Source organism: Struthio camelus, chromosome 1, assembly GCF_040807025.1.
Source record: "Struthio camelus isolate bStrCam1 chromosome 1, bStrCam1.hap1, whole genome shotgun sequence".
Lineage (NCBI taxonomy): Eukaryota > Metazoa > Chordata > Aves > Struthioniformes > Struthionidae > Struthio > Struthio camelus.
The window spans coordinates 166,868,209-166,881,431 of record NC_090942.1 but is presented as its reverse complement, the minus strand read 5'-3'; the positions used below and the strand labels follow the sequence as shown (position 1 = coordinate 166,881,431).

Sequence of the window (13,223 nt, the reverse complement as noted above, 5' to 3'; positions counted from 1 at the left end):
TATAAATATTTTTGAAAGCTATTAATAGTCTAATTATATCTGACACAAATGTATCAATATAGTGTAAGTAATGTTTGAAAGGCTGCTGTAACACAGTTGTAAATTAAAAGTAAACTACTAAAGTTATACAGGCTAAGCAGGCCTCTAAGTAAATATTAAGCTTAAATCAGAGCTAGTTTTTTTTATATATGGGACTGCTGAATTCCGTTTTATGAATTTCACACTTTCATCTGTCCCTCCGGCAAAGCACGTGTATTTCTTTCCCAAGAAAATTGTTAACCTTTTTTTTCTTTTCTTTTTTTCCCTGAGCGTACAATGGTGAACTTCCTGCAAATAATAGAGCTTTGCTGCTGATTTTCAGGCATACTCACCCTGCTTTAACCTGAGAGTGCTCTCGTTAAATAGTGCTCGGTAATAGTAAAGCTTCCACTGTGGCAGAGCCATGCTAGTCCTGAACACTTTTGAAACATCACCTGAGAGCTGTTTTCTGGTGAAGAAGAGGCTCTAAGTGGTGGGTTAAAAAGAAACTAGCTGTTTTTGTGAGTGGTGCAGGTACAATGTAGAGGAGGCGTGTTCAATTCACCTGAAATCCTTTATGAAGCTCTACACTGGGTCTGGTAACGAGGGGAAGAACACGCGGCTGATACATTAGCTGGTCAACACCTTTCTCACAATTACGTTGATGTTGTACACTCTTCTGAACTGATGTGCGCAGGTTACATCAGCTTCCAGTGTCTGGTTTTGACCACATCAGAAAACATGCCTTTTCCCTGCGGCGGCCCACGGCACCGCCAGCGTGGGTGCCCCAAATCATGGCGTTGCGACTGCAGCAGTGCCCCGACCCACGGCTCAGCCCCATGGTGCGTCCCCCTGCCCTGCGCCACCCTGCTGGGCACCCAAAAGCCCGTGGCAGGGAGGGTGACCTGGATTTTGACCCTCCAGCGAAGTTTACTTTCTTTACATCCATAGCCAATGAAAGGCATTTTAATATTTCTTACGTTATATATGAAGTTGAACCCAAGTACTTACACCGATAATCAAGTTTCTAACAGTGGCTCTTGGCAGCAGGGTTTTCAGTCACAACTATCTTTGATGCAGAATTCCTGACAAATGTTTTATTGATGAGAATGCTCCTTGACGAGTTACTAAACACTGAGAAGGGAATAATCTCTTTAGTAATTTAGAAAAAAAAAATGATAGCTATATCAGTTGATATCTCTTTGGCTCTTAACACTGATGGATATTTACAACTGCAGTTTACTTCAGGCCTCCTTTTGTTCTTTAACTTTTGGTAATTTGTTGATTTAGTTTAAAATAATAGCAAAAGTAATATGAGACGTAGAGCATTATTGTGTGCGCTGAGGTTAAAGGGAAAATTGGCAAACACAATAATCTGTGGAAAATGGCATTCCACAATGTTTTTTTAGTAAAGAAGTAGGTTAAGGGTTTTTTTTTTTTAGTTTTAAGATTAACTTGTGAAAAGCTATTCCCACTAGTCCCTAAGCATGGTTATCCACAAGAACTGAGCTTTGTGGATTTGGAGTAAGCGTCCTTATTTCTGTCACACAAACACAAATACCAGAAAATCAAGAAACACAAAGGTTCTATTCTGTAATAAACCTTTATATATGCTTGTATTCTGACATAAACCTTTATATACGTTTCTTACACTTTATTGAAAATGTCTACATTCAAAACTAAGTAGGCTGTTCCCACAGAGAACAGCTATACATCCTTCCCCTTGTTTTTTAGGCCCATAGTAACAAGGTGTTCATTCTAATTACTGCTCTTCAGGTGATAAAAGTCACAAAAGGAAAAAATAGTCCTTCTCCAAAGATTTATAGAGGAGTATACCAGTACCTTTTGCTGAAGTGAAACTTTTCAGAGCTTTGTTTCTCTTCTGCAAAAACGTGACAACAGTATTTTGCCTCAAGCAAAATTCACAGGAAAAATTCAGCTTAAGATGTTTACAGTGTCATGTTTCTGACAAACAAGAGAGACAGGTGGGCAGCTTGGGATGCGTTATGGTCTGATGACTGGGGCTCAGGAGAACAGACCGTGAGGGGTACGGTGCTGAACTCTGAGCTGGTTCCAGCTCAGAAGCCAAATAAAAGCTCAAAGTGCTGTCTGTGAGCTAAAACAAGTTATTTTTCAAGGGATAGAGTTTCAGCTCTTCACTCAAATTAAAATTTTCTTGTGGCTTTTTGGGACATTTCCATTTTTTCTTTTGTATTAAATTGCGGCCAAAAAAAAATGGCAAGGTATGTCGCTATCATACATGCCAATCACAAAGATGGAGGTAAATAACTTCTGTACATCTCTGTGTTCTTCTTTTCATATATCTGTCCTATGGGCTGGATAGCAGATCTGACTTTTCTGGCTTTGGAGCCAATGTCATAGATATCTCCAGTCCTGGTCAAAAGTAGAATTTTCTAAGTGAGTGCTGTAAAACACAAACAGGTTTCATTTAAACCTCGGGAGCTAGGACCATTCCCTGTTCCCAGCTGTAAATTTACACTCTGGCTATGCAGGTCAGGAGGAAAAACCTTTTTTCCTTTCTGCTGCCCAGCTCTCAGTAACAGAAAAGGCACTCCCACGACAGCAAAGGTGCTACCCCTGATCCCTCAGTCTTGGGGGTCCAAGACCATGGGATGTGCCACAGGACATCCTGCCCTGTGGCTGTTATTTGCTTGCATGACAAGTCACAGATCACTGTATCCAGGAGCTAGCCCCTTTCCTTTTTTCTTTGATTGCTTCGGCAACCTCTGGGTCTTCCTTGCGCAATATCAGTAATGGTGTTATCTGTTCTCACAGAACTGTTATAAATACTTGATATGAGTACTAAGAAGCAGTCCCTGGGTGAGTTCATTGAAAGAATTTGATGATGAACAATAGCTATTTCAATTTATAATTACATTTTGAGACCTATCACTTAGCCAGTTCTTAATTGTTTTGAAATACGGCTTGCAGAGTTTTAAAATATTTTTACTTTGTTAATTAAAGTGCCATGTAATATAAAGTCAAATGCCTTCCATAAGTCTAATCCAGCACTTTTACCATATCTAATGAACTTATGACTCATAAAGAAACTATATTAATATGATCTCCATAAACCTACACTGTCGGACAACAGGTATAGTTCCATCTTTCAGCTTTTTCATTACTAGGCCTGTAGCCCTCAAACCATTATTTTGCCTGAATGTTTCTCAAACCAACATACTCTCTTCATGTATTTCCTCTTACTTAAATACTGATTAATTTCAAGTAGCAGTGTCAATTACTCACATCCTTCTCTACTTCATTCTCTCTTCTTTTATTATCCTGTTTTATAGCCCTATGTATTTTACATTCATGGTTAAAATGTTTTAATTTTTTAATAAAATCTATATTTAAAGCATCTATAAGATAAGACAAAATACTTTATAGTATCACATATTTTAAATGTTGATTCTGAAGACCACATGTGTTTTCTAATTACAGGTAGGAAAAGCAAAACTTTGCAACTTTTCAGATCAGTTATGATCCTAAAATATATATATATTTAGACTACTCTTTAAAAAGGAGTAACTGGCCTGAAAAATTCTAAAACAATTCTTTGTTGTAGAGAAATGAAATTCTATCTTCATTGAATAAAATCTTTTGCACTGGGGGAAGCTAAAGTATATGGACAGTTAGTAGCACAAAAAAAAAGCTATTCATTACCAGCAAGTACAGTTTTGAAATAAACATCTGGAGTCACCTATGGCAACATGTCTTGTGTTGTCATTTTAGTTTTAAAAAGTTGCAACTATCCAAAAAAGTGATCTCCAACTTCCTAATCTAGGTTATGATGTGCCGTCTTTCCATTCTTAGCCAGAGATCGTAACTGAACTTTTGCCTTGAAGCACCTGCATTTTAAATCTGGAGATTAATATGCTGCATAAAGAATTTTAAAAAAATGCATAGGAATGTGAACTCACATCTATGTTTAATTTATAGATATCATTAGCAGTAATAGGAGCTTGATTTTCACACTGAAAATAGAACAAACCATGTGCTTTCAGTTCTGACTGGTGTGTAAATGGAAAATAACAAATTATCCTAGCATACTAGATAATGAATATCATCAAGAATGGAAAAAAATCCTCTCTCTTACATCCTAGTTAATTTTACACTTAAAACCAGTAGAGTGATTGCTCTACTGTTTTGGTGTTTAATTTTAGTGTTACCAAATCTAGACTGAAAACAGCTGGTGTACAGCAACACAAACCTTTTAATTTTAGAGCTGCCTGTGGGTATACTGAAGTGATAGAAGATACTGTGTTTCCCAACCACCTAAATATTGTCAAGTAGATGAAAGTTTCATAGCAAAAGTGAGGTTCAGCATTTCGTAAAATGACTGCTCTATCACTGTCATCCCCAGATGACTTATATGAACCAACTTTGACGTTACACATTTTTAAAAACAGTTGGGTCAGGATTTGTTGTAGCACTTCTAAGGAAACAAAAAATCTTGTTTGAGAAGTAGCATATGAAATTTCAAGGGATATTACAATGTAGTGCCTGAAAACTCAAGTCTGTAATGGAAAATAGCTTTAATCTTATTTGTCGAATGATTGTCCATATCAATCTGCAGCTAAATGTGAGAATGTGGGTAGGGTTTTAGAAAGTTCCTTAAAAGATAGGTGTACAAAGGGGCTCCAGAAATGCTCATTCAAACCAGCTATTTGAACAGTAGTTAAAAGATCACTTTGAGGTGATGAGCTTAACAGAAGGTGTTAACACATGCTTGGATATAGAAAAATAATAATAACAAGTTTTTGTATATTGCTTGTGTTCACTTGCACTAAAGCATAACAAAGTTATCTTTTAGGAAGTTAAACAAATACAAATAAAAAGAGTCTTAAGAGAAACAGGTTTAATCTAATTGATAGACTTATCGATATTTCTCTCAACATACCAAGGCTAGGCAAATCGGTTTCTCTCCATTTCACATAAAGAATTGCTGTACTTTCTCGTGCCTTAGTCATTAACAGCATATTCATTAAAAGGCATTGGCTTTAACGCCTATATTCTGAAACTGAGTCTTTCCACCTAAATTTAGAAACCTAAATGGAGAGGCTAATCACTCAAGGCACACCTCTAGCCCTTTCAAAGGGCAGTCCACACCTCAGCTGGGCTGATTTGTTCTCTGGAGTACCTGCTTCTCCACACCAATAATGTCGGTTGCCTCAGTTGACTACACTCCTAAATGAATCCAGGTCTGAACCCCAGCCTGCTGAAGTCAATGGAAAGACAGATGACTGCTCACATCTCTGAACATTTTTATCCGCGAGTGATTTACTGATGGCACATCCTGCCCTAGCTCCTTCCGTCAGGGCTAGAGCAGGCGTGGGGTGCTGAGCAGGGGATAGCAACCCGCTGAGCTGCTTCCTGCTGTACCAGGACACCCCGGGGCTGCAGCGATGCACTGCTTCGTGAGGAGGGACTCTGACTGACACTCTGGTATTGGAAAAGAAATTTAAAAAAATCTCTTTGGAGGTGAGAAGAGAGGATACGAATGGAGGACAAGGTGCAAATGAGGATATTGATAATTTTACTGCATCGTGTTGTTCTCAGTTGTATAAATATTAGTACCTAATGTCAGTTGGTCATTTTAGCTGAATTTGTATGGATTTGCTTGTATATATAGCTACTGTGGTTGCATATCGTATAGACATAACTTTGACAATGTCTGAGGAGTTCTGTAAAGAAGGGACTTTAGCGGCACAGGCCTAATAGCATTGAGCAAATTAGAAATCTTTAGCTAATCAGTAGATATCCTCCTGTGAGCACCTTGCTACCATTGGGTTAATTAGAAAACAGCTGGCACTGGCTGGGGGGTAGAGGAGTTTATAGGGAGCAGGAGCTTGAAGATTCCATATAAGGCTTTATTATCTTTCTCTAACCTTTTAGCCTTAATTGCCATTTTAGGAAGCCTAACACAACTTAATGATATGCATGCTTTTGGTGTTATACCCCTCAGAGTAGTAGGAAGTGGGTTTGCTTGGGTAAGTGTGTTTAATTCTCTGGATATACCTGTGAACTGTTCAGTTTAATTGGATTACACGACGGGTTGTGACTGGGTGTGAAGAGGGTCCTCTTCGTGGGCCTTTGATTGCTTTATATTGTGATCATCCTGTTTTACTTCAGCTTGGTGGGTTATAAAATGTGAAAGATTGCATGTCTTAAGACTTAATAAAACATCAGGTTTGCAAGTAGGACAGCATGTGCTGATTTCTGACTATCTTCTGAAGGAAAATAGTCAAGGAGAAATGTGGATACATGTGGTATCTATGAATTAGTTGAAGCATCTGACAGGAGTATATTTTTTTGAGCTTATGAACTAAGTTACTACATTGCCTAGTGCTTAGAACAGGTATTTCATAGCAAAGATATCTAGATAAGATGAGCAGAGCAAGAGTAAGATCAAAAGCATCTGGAGTTCGAGCTAGTAAGAGAGGACAGAGTCACAGAAAGAGAGAAGACACTGAGGAAAGAAGAGCTTCATAGATGCCAAGCCACACACAGAAACTTTCAACCACCTGGCAATTTTATAAGAAGCTGGTGGTGGGGGCCCTTGGGGAGAGAAACCTGAGGAGGTTAAAGAATTAAAGCCCCCTAGAAAGAACCACAAGTGAGTGTCATAAGAAACATTATGTTGATCTTGAAGTGGTGCAAAAAAGTACACAAAGTGGGTTTTGGTAGTCTCAGTCCCATGCAATCTTAAGAGATTTAAATGTTATCACATGCAGAAACAGCTGCACAGAATCAGCCACTGGGAACATGAATGCGGGGAGATGACATATGTTGTGGTGAGGGCAGATAATGCATCCCAGTTTGGGGAGCGGAAGTTCAAGGAGGAAGTCACACATGCATCACATTTCTTTCTTCCTGCTTCCTGCTCCACTTCCCAATGACAGCCTCACACAAACACAGCCTCTAGGAGTTTATTGCACAAGTAGCCATCAGTCATCCCTCCGTTACTGTTGCAACAGTGACTAAAGAGGAGCAAAGACTACACAGCTGTGCTTGAAAAGAACAAAAAGCAATATTTTACATTGCAGGAATTGACTGGTTTTGGGAAATGAAGAGGCTGTGGGATTTTCATGCATGATCCACAGTTTCTTTTAACATCAGTACAATGTGCTTGAAAAGTAGAGTCTGTAATGAAGCTTCAGGCAGATAGATTATATAGATGGTTTTAAAGTTACCACATTGTTACCTGTGAGGTTAAAGCTGGCGTTTGTGGGACAGAAGGTCAGGAATCTGACCGTTTACTTCAGGGTCCATGGCTCTTGGTGGGAAGTAAGCAATTTGAAGAAAAATGCAGTAGTTCAATTTTCTAAGTAAAAAGTCAGCTAAAGACCTAAAAATAGAAATCTGAGCACATAGCTGTGAATACAGTGGAGATATGAAGCCGTAAAATCTTGAATCTGTTTAAATGCTTTCTGGTCCTCAGGTTTTTTATAGGTAGAAGAATGAACGTCTCAGAAACTTAAATGAAGAGCAAGAGGAAGGATACTGCGCTTACAAAAACGTCTATTGTGAAGAAAGATAAAATTACTTAAATAAGGAGACGAGCAAATACGAAGACAAAACAATGGTTTCCACTGCAAACTGTAGACACATAGAAGTTTTCTTAGCAACATCAAGTAGAATAATTTGGGTCCACCTAGTCTTAGTATACAAGTGACTGCCACTTGAAAATTCATTACCCTGAAGCTGTACAATATCCCAGCACATTCCTAAACAATTTTAATTTTGACCTGCGCAAGGCAATTACAGTGACATCGACAGCATGGTAAAGAGTGTCGGATGCATGCAGATAAGAAAGAATTGTGATACAATTAGCTCAACAAGTAATCAGATGGGTGCTGTGAAAGTCTACAAAGATTTGGTATAAATTTGGTGTATTACTGAAATAAATTAGAAAGTAAAAGGAGGAGAGGAAAAGAAGAATTTCATGCAAGAGTATTTTTTTTAATAAAATGTAAATTTTGAATAACAACTTAAGACTTGAAAATAGAGAAATTTTAAAGAGAAGATGAGGCTGTAGTCTTTTTCTTAAGAAAAGTATAGAAGAAGTTTATATTTGAAGATGTGACAGTAGAGGTCATTTGTCATATTTTGAAATGAGAACTAGAACAAAAGAAAAAAGGAAAAAATAATAATTTGATAGCTTCTATTTGAGAAGAGGAGCAACTTACAGCAGTTGTAAGCAAAAAATTGTTAAAGTTCAGAATCGGTAAATGTAGACTCATTGTATAAAAGAAATAAATCAAGAGATGTATTAGTTTTTTGGTTAAAGAACAGCATTATACCATATATCCAGTAGAGAAAAAGAAAGAATTTAGAAAAAAAAAATCAATCTTTGGCTAGGTCTGTGTGTGGTAAAAATAAAGGGATTGCAGATGTGAGTAGGGCTCTTTGCAATTGTGTTCATAACCTAATTAGGGTGGTAATTAGGACACAGGTAAAACCACAAAAGGAAAAAAAGGATGTTAAAATTCTAAGACTGAGTTTTAGAATAATATAGAAAGCACAGGGTGAAATCAAGTAGGATAAATCAATAGAGATAAAGGACACAGAGGGAAATGGAAACATTCAAAGATAAATTAATGTATGCCCAAGGGTTATGCATGTAATCTAGCTAAAAATACACCAGAAATAAAAAAGGCAAATGTTGATGAACAAAGAAGTGCAAAACTGAAAATATTGCAAGGGACTATATGAACATCCTAAAATTAGTTCTAAAATCCTCCTATATAATTCAGCCATTTAAACAGCTGATTCATGCATGCTTTTATAGATAGCAAGCACAGTAGTAGGAGATTGAACTCTTGTTATCATTGATTTCTGTCCTGGGTTTGGATCCAACACCTTAGGAAAACAGCGATGGATAATTACAATCAAATAAGCCAAATCCTCAGAGGTACACTGTGTGCTTGCTGTATACGTAGCTCTGACTAACATCCGGAGAAGCTGTAGAAGTTCAATATCTCCTGAAGTTTCAGGCTAGCAGATGGAAAAAAAATCTTTAGAAAAATTAAAATGAAACTTCCAAAAAAAAATGTATTAAGAGAAAACAGTATCAGATTTGCCAGAAATATGCTGAAGTTCAAAACAGTGAATCAGTTACCTCTTTGCGTAGTCTCTTGCTACTGGCAACCAGCATGGCCAAAACACACCCTGCCTAATTATAGCTTTTGCTGGGGCTGCTTAAGATCTGCATTGCCCTGGGAACCACGTTTCTTCTTCCACTGAATATAGAGGGAGCATCTATACTGGGGAGATTAAAAAGAATCACAGCTGAGGCACTTAACTGAGGTGCCTAGGATTGTGGGAGGGTAAATCAAGTCTGAATATAGTTTATTACCGTAGTTACAGAAACAACTGCTTGCTATACATAAAAATGAAACAAGAAAATCGAATGACTGACTGCCTGAATTAAGTTGATAAATGCACTACAGTACTGTAGGTAGGATGGATCCACTGAGATAGCTGGTTGAAAATGAGTAATTGATAATCATTTTACAGCAGTAGGCGTTACTTGCTACAGCCCATAAACTGTCTTTCAGTAATTTTCCCAAGTATATGACCCTCTCTTTTTTGCCAACCAAGGAAGAAAATATCTTGGCTTGTCAGAAATTCTGTTCATCCTTGATAAAAAATAATTAAAACAGCTAAAATATAGGGCAAGAGAACTTTATGTTCCAGGAAGCAAATGTTCGGAAGTGTCTTTAGGTGAAGGAAGAGTGGAGTGAGTGAAGTTTATGTTTCTGTTTCGATCTGATCCTCTCTGTCCTTGCACCTTTTCCTGCCCTTTCTTGTTAGTGAGTTAAAGAATTCAGTTTCTCTTCAGAGCTCTTGAGAAACCTGAAGTAAGCTTGTAAAATGATGTAATGAAACTTAGAAATAGGGAAAGAGGAGATGGAGGGTATTTAGGAAACCCTTTCCCCATGTCAAAAGAATCCAAAAGAGGGGTTCATCTCACACAGCCATAAGAACAGTGCTGAGATCCAGATTCGGGCACCTTGACTGAGATGGCTGCAGTATGGACAGCTACACATACCTGTCTGACTTTAGAGGTGAATCCCACTCCTGATATCCGCATCTGAAGTACCAATCCTTGTATCCCTAAACAGATAAAAAAGGGTCAGTTTTAATCTACACTGAAATAGGTCCATCCTACTGTTTTATGTGTTTACAATATGGTGAGATGTACTCTGTTTTTGAAGTGCCTGTTTTCTGTAGACTATAATGGAGGCAAAGGATAACAAAATAAATCGGCATTGGGTCAGAGGTATTCCAACCTAACTGCATGTGAAATGAACTATCCAGGCCAATTCCTACCAAGCAGGACAGGTGCTCAGACACTGACTGGGTACAGTGGGAGTGTCCTGTAAGAAAAATATCACGTCATGTTTTTCCTTTTACTGTAAAATTTATATCATACACTGTAACCTTAATATTTGTCTCAAAATGTGACATAATTGAAAGTATAAAAAATGCAATTTAAAAATTCATACTTCACTCTCCGCAAAGTACCATTTATGCTTTGACGATTTGAATCCTTTTTTTAAAGAAGGATATGGTGAAGGTCAGAAAAAAGACAGGTATTTGTGAGGTAAATTTAGTGGGGACTGTGTGTATTATTTCACTTGAACAATGTATGCATTGTGAACTGTAATAACAGTGAATTGTGATTTGTCTTTTTTCGATGATGTGAACACACATCTAATGACCTATGCAATCAATGTTTGCCTTTTCTTTGTGCTGTTCTGATCAGAGAAGAGCTGGTTAGCGAATATTACTCACAGTCACAGGAAGTAGCAATCAGAAGCTTAGTGTATCTGCATGACTGTGTGATCCATCAGTGCAATGAAAAAGAAAACTACATCCTAGTACACATCAGCAGAATATTTTCAGTAGAAAAAAAAAAAAAGTGATGTTGTAAAAGGCAGTCTGTAGGTAAGAAAAAGAAGGCCTGGAAAAATGAAGGCTAGACGAGAGTATGATTGTAGTCTGTATCTCTGAAATAAGCATAAAGAAGGAAAAGAGCAATTTAAATTCAGCTAAAGGATAATGGCACAATAACTTTTTTTTTTTCAGTTAGAGCTTTGCAAAATTAGAGCATTTTGATTCTGGAATAGCTTTCTTTTCAACTAGTGAGGACAGAATTAATTGATTTTAAGGTGCAGCCTTATTATTTTATGAAAAGCTTTATATCATAAGAGTCTTGAAGTAGTAAATCTCAATGACCCACATCTCTTCCAGTCCTTTGCTGTTCATTGTCTGGAGAAATTTTTTGAAACTATATTAAACTCCAAAAACTGCTTTTATTCCCTTTTCTCCTCTAGAACGATAAACAAATAGTAAATCTGAAGCACAGTGACTGTAGTAAATTTTGAATTAACTAAGCTACTTTATATCTGTTATCTCAGACACTAACAGCCATTTAACTGTGGCAACATGGCTCAGAATGGTGGAAAAACCCACTCCTGAAAGAAAATAAAATATTTTGTCAGTTAGCAACCACTTGGCTCCTTGCAGCTGTAGTCTGCCACTAATTTAAAATGTATTTAGGTATGTCTGCAAGGACTGAAGGTGACTAAAGGTAAAAGACCAAAAGAAACTCCTTCCCAGCCAGTGTGTGAGTAAAGTCCACTTCCAGACAGCCAATGCATAAATAGGATGGAGCAAGATATCCTTCAGATAGCCCAGTCACATCTCTTCATCGATTCCCACCTCGAAGTAGAGCTGGAAACCAGCTTCTTTTATCTTCTGAAGAATGCAGTTTGTCTCCAGCGGTTCTAAGCAACTTCATTTTGTGCATTCCATCCATTTACAGCGGTAGCAATAGTAAGCAGAAGGTAAAGCAGTTAGATTCTCTTCTGTGGAAGATGAAATTACCTGCTCCTCACTGCAGAGACATGCACTTTGAAACTACTCCTTCAGCTCTCTGATAAGGTGTCCTCACTCTTCAGTGACTCCTCCTCATCTTTCTAAAGGGGCTGGTGAAGGATATCATTTACAAGCATTTCTAATGGGCATCACACTGTTTTCAAGGGGACATTTGGAGGAGCAGGAATCATTAGGGCTGCTCTGTGAGCAAAACTAAGCTAAACTAACTCCACAGATGCTTTTTCCCCATATTTTTCCTGTTTTCTATATTTTTAGAAAGGAAAATGAAAAAATACTTTGCAAAGTCAGGAAAGGTTATATAGCTTTTCCTCTCCTTTTTTTTCGAGCGTTGAATTAAAGTGAGGTGGGCATTTCCTATGAAGCCTGGCTTCCATGTAAGGACTTCATTAATATGCCTCAGGTAAAGCTTCCTGCTGCTTCCTTAGAAAAGGGCATTGTAGCACCAAGGAAAAAAGTATTCCTGCCAAATTCAAAAACAGGACTGTAAGATCATCACTGTGACTGCAAGTGAACGCAGAAGTCTCTGAGAGTTCCCTGAGAGTCTCTTCTGCCTGATAAGCACTCACAAGAAATATCTTTAAAAAACTACTATATAAAATCTCTCTGAATTAGATTCTCCCAGTCGCTTTTCCAGGATTAATACTTCTTTCTGCTCTGGGGTGCTATATGTCTTTATAGCTTCTGAAAATGCGTGCTGCAAGGAATAAGAGATACTGGAATTTGCACCCTGGCACTCTTCCAGAGATGTTGGTACACCCTTTGAGGAGTACAAAGATTCACTGAAGCTGCAGACAAAAGAATCAATCCATCGCTCTTCAGTGAGAGAATCTAGAGCAGATGTTCCCTTTGATTTTGCTACTTTTCATGATCAGCATAAAGATTACATATTAGGAAGGGATCATTCATTCCTTTGTTGACAGCTGGCAGAGCAAGGCTGTGATTCTCTGAAAAATCAATCACATTGGCAGTTCTTAATTTCGGGTTTTCCCTGAATCTCCTTCTCTCTATGACAGACAATTCCAGAAACCTGAAATCATCAGGAGTGGATAATGCTTATAGAAGTCTTTTCTTTGCACTAGGATGCATCAGCTCCAAGGGGTCTGTTTTGCACTCCCAAAAAATTTATAACGAACCCACAACAGAGCAAAAGCCTGCTATACTTCTGATGGATGAGGGCAATGGAAGTGTTTCTCGAAATATTAGAAAAATAAGATAAGCTTGTTAAAGGATATTTGCTAAGGTTACAGATTTGTGGTACAAAGGACAATAATGTCACA

At 37.8% G+C, this 13,223-nt stretch overlaps 1 protein-coding gene and 1 long non-coding RNA gene across 2 annotated transcripts in view; one reads left to right on the top strand and one right to left on the bottom strand.

Moving 5' to 3' along the window:
* The window catches only part of GPC6 (glypican 6), a 773,736-nt gene that overhangs the window by 636,685 nt on the left and 123,828 nt on the right, over positions 1-13,223 (top strand). The window lies entirely within an intron of this gene.
* LOC104139285 (uncharacterized) overlaps positions 8,737-13,223 on the bottom strand; it is a 48,446-nt gene continuing 43,959 nt past the window's right edge. Inside the window, exons 5-6 of the long non-coding RNA XR_011138112.1 lie at positions 10,094-10,158; positions 8,737-9,036 (exon numbers count right to left, since the gene is read on the bottom strand). This is a non-coding gene — a long non-coding RNA (uncharacterized lncRNA). The remainder of the gene's footprint in view (positions 9,037-10,093; positions 10,159-13,223) is intronic.